General features: G+C 35.7%; 1 non-coding gene across 1 annotated transcript; it reads left to right on the forward strand.

Annotated features, from left to right (window-relative positions):
- The first annotated feature begins 8,515 nt into the window (after positions 1-8,515).
- On the forward strand, positions 8,516-8,622 carry LOC115851974 (U6 spliceosomal RNA). The gene has a single exon (XR_004038989.1). It is a non-coding gene; the product is annotated as a U6 spliceosomal RNA (small nuclear RNA).
- Positions 8,623-8,987: the final 365 nt, after the last annotated feature.

An 8,987-nucleotide genomic window follows, 5' to 3' on the forward strand; every position in this document is an offset into this window, starting at 1 on the left:
CCCACATCACAACTGCCTTAAATGGATAGACTTAGGGCTTTTTATTTTTTCACACACAATTCTACCTAATGGCTGCGTTTCTTTGAAGTTACAGAATAATATTTTTTTAACTGAGAGGGACATCACCTATTATTATGCTGACATAACTACTGTCAATATTTTGGTATATTTCTTTTTAGTCTTTTTTCTATACATATTTTTTCAAGTTTTTATTATAAAAAATTTAAGCACATAGAAAAAATGAAAGGCTAGCATGAAGGACCATATACCTACCACCTAGATTCAATGGTTATTAGAATTTGCCATAAATAATTCCTTTCTCTGTCTCTTCTGGCTCTGTTTTTCTGTCGCTCTCTCCATCTCTGTCTATCTCTGTCTCTTAGGAGAGTGAGCCATGCTTCTTTACTTTCCAAAATATAAAACATTCTCTTATGTAACATAAATAACATGATCATCAAAATTAGTAATAGCTCCCCAATATAATCTAATACCCAATCTGTATTTAAAATGTCCTCAGTTTCCCCGAGATTGTTTTCCAAACCAGGATACAGTTAAGGGTGGCCATTGGGTTATTTATTACGTTTCTCTAGTTTCTTTTCATGACATCACCTTTTGAAGAGACCAATCTTGTAGAATGTCTCACATTTTGTTGAGGGATTGTTTCTAGTTGACTTGCTCTGTTCCCTGTGTTTCCTGCAGACTGGAAATTAGATCTAAGGCCATAGCTAACATTTTTGGCAAGACTGTTTCATAGGTGACGCTGTGTAGCTCATTAGTTCATGTCAAGAGGCATATAGTATCAGAGTATCTTACTAGGAGCCATGCTGTCTGATTCCCCAGTTAAAGTGATGCAGTCACATACTTGCATGTTTTTCCCCTTTGTGATCTGCAAGTAGTCTGTGGGGTGAAATTTCGGCACTTTCACATAGTATCCAGTCCCTCATTATCTTTTCACCTAATGGTGTTAGCATTCACTGAGATTCTTGCTTGAATTAATTATTTCACTGGGGATTTCAAAATGGTGATTTTTCTAATTCTATTCTTTCTATATTTATTAGCTGGAAATATTCTCTATAAAAGAACTTTCCCTCATAAATTATTTTCCTCCTAAAATGACAGGGTAAGTGCCTAATGATTTTCTTTATTTACTAATTTTCAGAGTAAATAATTAGTTTAATATTTCATAGTTTTTTAAGGTACAAAGTTGAGATCGTAAAGCGTATACAGTTTCTGTACTTTTGAGTTAGTGTACCAGTGTACTAGAGTTAGTATTTTCTCATAATGATTTGTAAATATCTCCTCTAATGGCTGTGTATAATTTTTCTGTGTAGTTGAATCAAAACTCTATTAAATATTTAGATTGTTTCCAGTTATTCAGTGGTGATGAATAATGTTTTAGAACATTCTGTGCCTGAAGTTTTGCTTAAATATTGGGTTATTTCCTTAGGATAGAGTCTATTATCTTAAAACTCAAATTAAGCATGTAACTATGTAGAGCACGCTGGTCAGTGATTGGCTTAGGGACATATAATGCACCTTAGTTAAATGCTGCTCCCCCTGCCCATCCCTTTAGATTAAATGCTCATCTAGTGCTGTAGTTTTCCTCGTGCTACCTTGTATTTCACTTCACTTTAAAATGTCTGTGTTCTCTTTCTCAATTATCTTACAAACCCTTTGAGGTCAGATGTTGTGTTCCATTTCTCTGTGTATCCCTAACATCATGCATTATGTTTTTATTCACCATAGACACTGAAGAAATGTTTGTTGATGCTGGTGATTTCATGATATTTTGCCTTATTGGGGCAAATTTAGTAGCTTTAAAGTGATTAGAACTGTCTGTGATTTTGAAGGCTTGTGTCTAATTGAAGACTCATTTTGGTCTATTCCTCCTATTAAAAAGCTCCATCATTTTGTTTGTGAAGTATGAGATTGCTGAGGGTGTTGCTAATGTGTTTCCTAAATTACTCCCAGGTCCAGAAGTGATTCTTTTATTTTAAAGCAAAATCTACTGCATCATCTGTGGTGTGCTGCTGAGAGGTCCTAGGTATGGACCAATTAGTGAGCAATGTGACAGGATGTTCCTCTCCATAGTATGGCAGGAAGATTTCATTGACAGAGGAGTCTGCATAAAAGTGGTGAACAGGGCTTCCCTGGTGGCGCAGTGGTTGAGAGTCTGCCTGCTGATGCAGGGGACACGGGTTCATGCCCCGGTGCGGGAGGATCCCACATGCCGTGGAGCGGCTGGGCCCGTGAGCTATGGCCCCTGGGCCTGTGCGTCCGGAACCTGTGCTCCGCACGGGAGAGGCCACAACAGTGAGAGGCCCGCGTACATCAAAAAAAAAAAAAAAAAAAAAAAAGTGGTGAACATTTAGCTTGGGACACCCATGTTAGGGAAGATAAAACCTTTATTACCTAGAGTGGTTGATATTTATTTGGTATTGCTAGACATCAATGATGGCCCTCGAACTACTGCTATTTTTCTTTATCAGTTTTTTTTAAAACATCTTTGTTGAAGTATAATTGCTTTACAATGTTGTGTTAGTTTCTGCTGTATAACAAAGTGAATCAGCTATATGTATACATATATCCCCATATCCCCTCCCGCTTGTGTCTCCCTCCCACCCTCTGTATCCCACCCCTCTAGGTGATCACAAAGCATGAGCTGATCTCCCTGTGTGATGCAGATGCTTCCCACTAGCTACCTCTTTTATATTTAGTAGTGTATATATTTCAGTGCTACTCTCTCACTTTGTCCCAGCTTACCCTTCCCCCTTCCCGTGTCCTCAAGTCCATTCTCTACGTCTGTGTCTTTACTCCTGTCCTGCCTCTAGGCTCTTCAGAACCTTTTTTTCCCCTTTTTTTAAGATTCCATATATATGTGTTAGCATATGGTATTTGTTTTCTTCTTTCTGACTTACTTCACTCTGTATGATAGACTCCAGGTCCATCCACCTCACTACAAATAACTCAATTTCGTTCCTTTTTAGGGCTGAGTAATATTCCATTGTATATATGTGCCACATCTTCTTTATCCATTCATCTGTTGATGGACACTTAGGTTGCTTCCATGTCCTGGCTATTGTAAATAGAGCTGCAATGAACATTGTGGTACATGACTCTTTTCGAATTATGGTTTTCTCAGGGTATATGCCCAGTAGTGGCATTGCTGGGTCATAAGGTAGTTTTACTTTCAGTTTTTTAAGGAGCCTCCATAGTGGCTGTATCAATTTACATTCCCACCAACAGTGCCAGAGGGTTCCCTTTTCTCCACACCCTCTCCAGCATTTATTCTTTGTAGATTTTTTGTTGATGGCCATTCTGATTGGTGTGAGGTGATATCTCATTGTAGTTTTGATTTGCATTTCTCTAATGATGAATGATGTTGAGCATCCTTTCATGTGTTTGTTGGCAATCTGTATATCTTCTTTGGAGAAATGTCTATTTAGGTCTTCTGCCTGTTTTTGGATTGGGTTGTTTGTTTTTTTGATATTGAGCTGCATGAGCTGCCTGTATATTTTGGAGATTAATCCTTTGTCATTTGCTTCATTTACAAATATATTCTCCCATTCTGAGGGTTGTCTTTTCGTCTTGTTTATGGTTTCCTTTGCTGTGCAAACGCTTTTAAGTTTCATTAGGTTCCATTTCTCTATTTTTGTTTTTATTTCCATTTCTCTAGGAGGTGGGCCAAAAAGGATCTTGCTGTGATTTATGTCACAGAGTGTTTCGCCTATGTTTTCCTCTAAGAGTTTTATAGTGTCTGGCCTTACATTTAGGTCTTTAATCCATTTTGAGTTTATTTTTGTGTATGGTGTTAGGAAGTGTTCTAATTTCATTCTTTTACATGTAGCTGTCCAGTTTTCCCAGCACCACTTATTGAAGAGGCTGTCTTTTCTCCATTGTATATTCTTGCCTTCTTTATCAAAGATAAGGTGACCATATGTGCATGGATGTTTCTCTGGGCTTTCTATCCTGTTCCATTGATCTATATTTCTGTTTTTGTGCCAGTCCCATACTGTCTTGATTACTGTAGCTTTGTAGTATAGTCTGAAGTCAGGGAGCCTGATTCCTGCAGCTCTGTTTTTCTTTCTTAATATTGTTTTGGCTATTCAGGGTCTTTTGTGTTTCCATACCAATTGTGAAATTTTTTGTTCCAGTTCTGTGAAAAATGCCAAACTACAGACCAATATCTCTGATGAACATAGATGCAAAAATCCTCAACAAAATACTAGCAAACAGAATCCAACAGCACATTAAAAGGATCATACACCATGGGGATCAAGTGGGGATTATCCCAAGAATACAAGGATTCTTCAGTATATGCAAATCAGTCAGTGTGATATACCATGTTAACAAATTGAAGTATAAAAACCATGTGATCATCTCAATAGATGCAGGAAAAGCTTTTGACAAAATTCAACACCAATTTATGTAAAAACTCTCCAGAAAATAGGCATAGAGGGAACTTACCTCAACATAATATAGGCCGTATATGACAAACCCACAGCCAACATCATTCTCAATGGTGAAAAACTGAAAACATTTCCACTAAGATCAGGAACAAGACAAGGTTGTCCACTCTCACCACTATTATTCAACATAGTTTTGGAAGTTTTAGCCACAGCAATCAGAGAAGAAATAGATAAAAGGAATCCAAATCGGAAAAGAAGAAGTAAAACTGTCACTGTAGATGACATGATACTAAACATAGAGAATCCTAAAGATGCTACCAGAAAACTACTAGAGCTAATCAATGAATTTGGTAAAGTAGCAGGATACAAAATTAATGCCCAGAAATCTCTTGCATTCCTATACACTAATGATGAAAAATCTGAAAGAGAAATTAAGGAAACACTCCCATGTACCATTGCAACAAAAAGAATAAAATACCTAGGAATAAACCTCCCTAAGGAGACAAAAGACCTGTATGCAGAAAACTATAAGACACTGATGAAAGAAATTAAAGATGATACAAACAGATGGAGAGATATACCATGTTCTTGGATTGGAAGAATCAACATTGTGTAAATGACTATACTACCCAAAGCAATCTACAGATTCAATGCAATGCCTATCAAACTACAACTTTTTAATGGCTCATTTTCATGAATGACAGTATCAGTGGCAAAATTTGTTCTCTGAGGATTCTTTGGTTTTACTTCAATAGCATTAAAGTTGAAATTTAATTCAACATTAATACTTATAATCTATTAAATCATCTTTCCTGGTGTACTTCACATACATTCTTTTTTTTTTTTAGAAAATCACATTAATTTTTTTTTTTAGTTTGAAACGTTTTATCTTCAGGAATGTTTAGATCTAGAAGTGTGATGTTTTTTAAACTAATAGTGGTAGAGGGACAGAATTATTCTTCTCTATGAGCAAACTATATCTCTATTTCATAGGCCACAGAATAAACTTTGAAATGCATGAGTACATTTTTTTCATTGTTTGAGATGAGAATTTCTTTATAGACTTCTCTCTATCAAGGATAGGAATCATTTCTTATTAAAAAAATCAAATCTCCAGAGCCCATTATAATGCCTAATGGGTGCTCAATAAATTTTTCCTGAGTCAAGGAATTAATTTTTCTCTATTGCTATTGGTGGGGCCTAATAAAAGAATAAATAGAGTAGCTCCATTAGTCTCTGAATAACATAAAACCCTTTGCAGTTCTTAGAATAGATGATAGCAATGCTTCCTTATAACTTAAAAAGAAAGAAGTAGTTTAATCTCTGTCTTTTGGTCCAACCAACTGGACATTCTCATTTTTCTTTACAAGGTGTTTTTCATAAAACACACACACATACACAAATATCATGGAAAAATGCATAAAATTAATTAGACTTCAGTATTTTCAGTGCTGTGTAAGCATTAGTCCCATTCACTATCATAACATCCTTATAAAATGAGTATTATTATCTTCTGCACATAGGTGGGTAAATTGAGGGACCATGTTTGCAGTGACTGAGTTGAGTCTTTAATGTGATAGAGTTTTCTTACTCTTCTCTTAGGCAAACAGAATCCATCTGTACTTTTGCAGGAATGCTCTTTTCCATTGTTATTAATTGCAGTTAGTACAAAACAATTTCTTAATTCTGAGAAAACATCAAACAGATTTTTAACACAGAGAATGAAGGTAACTGAAGTATCCTCTGGTGGACAAAGGTTTTAATTAGCAGAGGAAAGAACACAGTGAAATAGGAGAGACTAACCACTACATAGAAATCCGTCCTGTATCTATTCTTACCAGGGCCACCCTGTCATTGTCAGACCCATTTCAGATTCCCATGTTAGCGGCCTAGAGCTGTTACTTTTGTCCTCCTTCTCTGGTTACCCTAAGAGTCAGACCTTTCTGCACACATGGTCCTGTCTGACTTCTCAAGTCCAGAGGTTTCTCTGGGACTGTGTCTTTCATCCATTTCACAAGATCCATCTGTTCCTTACTTTTCAATACTTCATTTATTCCCAGGAAACTAAGTGACCCTATATATACCTAAATGTACACCTGCATAGCCATCCATCTCTTTTTACCCCGTTTCAGAAACCCTATCTTATCCACAAAAGTGGCTTGAGGAAAGGATGTACCAGTGATTTTTGGAGGGAGAATTTACAGGTTGAACAGATAGTTGAAGTGCTAAGGGAGTGTTTAGATTTTGTTTCCTTCTAGGATTTTTTTTTTTTAACCACCAGCCTCCAACCACACTCTAGAAACTCAGTATAGAAACTCCTCCCAGGCCTGGCTAAGAACCTTCCCAACCAAACCACCTGGAAAACACTGTGAGCTGATAAAAACCACGGAGTGTGTAAGTGAAGGGTGTGTATGTGGCAGAAAGGATGTGATCAAGAAAAGTTCTACGCTTAATTCTGAAAGCAAATTTTATTTCTTTTGAATTACACTCTTTCCATTCCCTTCTTTAGTTACTTCATGCTACCTGGGGCACTTCAGTCAGGACAGAAAACAATAACCATAATTACTCTAAAATTTTATGGTCTTACTATTATTTATTTTTAAATCCTTGTGATGTAGTTAATATCACTTCCATTTTATAGCTGAAAAATGTGGAATACAAAGAAGTTAAGTGATTGATAGAATTAGTAAGTGGTGGAAACTGAACTTAATCCAGGGCATTTGATTCTAACTCTGTGCTTCCTCTACTAAACCACAGTGCGAAGATAATAGCACGGTATATGGGAAGTGACAAAAATGTACCTAAAGAAGAAAGACCGTACTTAGGATTTCAAAAAATTCGTTTAGCAACATTATATACAGAGTCATTATTTTGGTAGAAAATTGTAGAGAAATAAACTGCTAGATTTTCTTCTAGCTCACTAGATTGGTACATGTCAGCCCTATAAAAGGCTATGCTTCATTGATTTCAGAAATGACAGCTATAGCAATAATAAGAAAGGAGGCCCATAAAATTCACAGGAAGTACCTAAAGGAAATTTAAATGAAAAACATTTAAAAATGAAAAAAATAAATCTATGTTGAGGAAAACACATCTTAAAGAATCAAAGCGAGGAAAATAAAAAACTCCAATCTCAGTTGCTGCAATAAAGAATGAGTAGCTAAAATATGAATCTCTTTTCATTACAGTATAACTGCCAATCAACCAAAGAGAGTTACAGCCCATGGAACTGAGGACCATTAAGCATGACAAGGGGTTATGTACAGTGACTCTCTGTATTATAAAAAGATTTTCTCTGTAGATTCCAAAGCATACTCTTTACTTAGAGTAGAAAACATTTCAACATTAAAAAAAACTCTTGTTACAATTAAGATAAATCTATTTTGACTTTTTCAGGAGAATAATTCCTAATTGCCATGTAATATAGTCAGTCCATCTGTCACATGTTAGAAGGAAAAGAGAAAAGTGATAGGAAAAATGTCTCTGTTCAATCTTGTTTATTGAAAATACATTCTATGTCAATTTATAAAAATCTTTCTTTACCTATAAATGGTGGATCTGGCTGCAAACATTATAATAATGGATTTCTCTCAGGTTTACTAGAACCTCATATGCTTATCTAACTTTACCTTAATTTTTTTTAAAAAAATATTAATACGACAGTATAAAGACCAGAATAAAATTCATCCATAATTCCTCTGCCCAGAGAGAACCACTTTTAACATTTTGGTGTATTCCTTATTTAGATTTGAGAATGCTAAATGGAATAGGTTATGGTTCAGGAGGATATTTTCATAGGAATGACAATCTTAATTTTAAGAGAATGGGAAATCAAAACTTTGTGAAAAACTGAAGTACCAATTATTTGTAATTATGCAATTATTCAATGAGGAGATTGTTCTCTCTCAATGCTCACGGACTCTAGGTATTGAAAGGTACCTAAGAGGCCAGGTATCGCTTCAATAGGTGGTGTTGAGTCTTTGACAGAACATGATTTAGTAATTACTTGGGTCATTCTGACAACTCTCGTTTTTAAATCATTTTACTGATTAAAGATTTTAGAGTTCAGTATTTAAGACTTTTTCAAAGTTTAAAAATATTTATTAGTGCTCGCTTTGGCAGCACATATACTAAAATTGGAACGATACAGAGAAGATTAGCATGGCCCTTGTGCAAGGATGACATGCAAATTCGTGAAGCGTTCCATGTTTTTTGGGTCATTTATAGAGACATGGATGGACCTAGAGACTGCCATACAGAGTGAAGTAAGTCAGAAAGAGAAAAACAAATATCGTATATTAATGCATATATGTGGAATCTGAAAAAATTGGTATAGACAATCTTATTTACAAAGCAGAAATAGAGACACAGATGTAGAGAACAAACGTATAGATACCAAGCGGGAAAGGGGGTGTGGGTGGGAAGATTGGGAGATTGGGATTGACATATATATATACTACTGATACTATGTATAAAATAGATAACTAATGAGAACCTACTGCATAGCACAGGGAACTCTACTCAGTGTTCTGTGGTGAAGGAAATCCAAAAAAGAGGGGATATATGTGTATGTATAGC

This window comes from Globicephala melas, chromosome 9 (assembly GCF_963455315.2).
Source record: "Globicephala melas chromosome 9, mGloMel1.2, whole genome shotgun sequence".
In the NCBI taxonomy this organism is placed as follows: Eukaryota; Metazoa; Chordata; class Mammalia; order Artiodactyla; family Delphinidae; genus Globicephala; species Globicephala melas.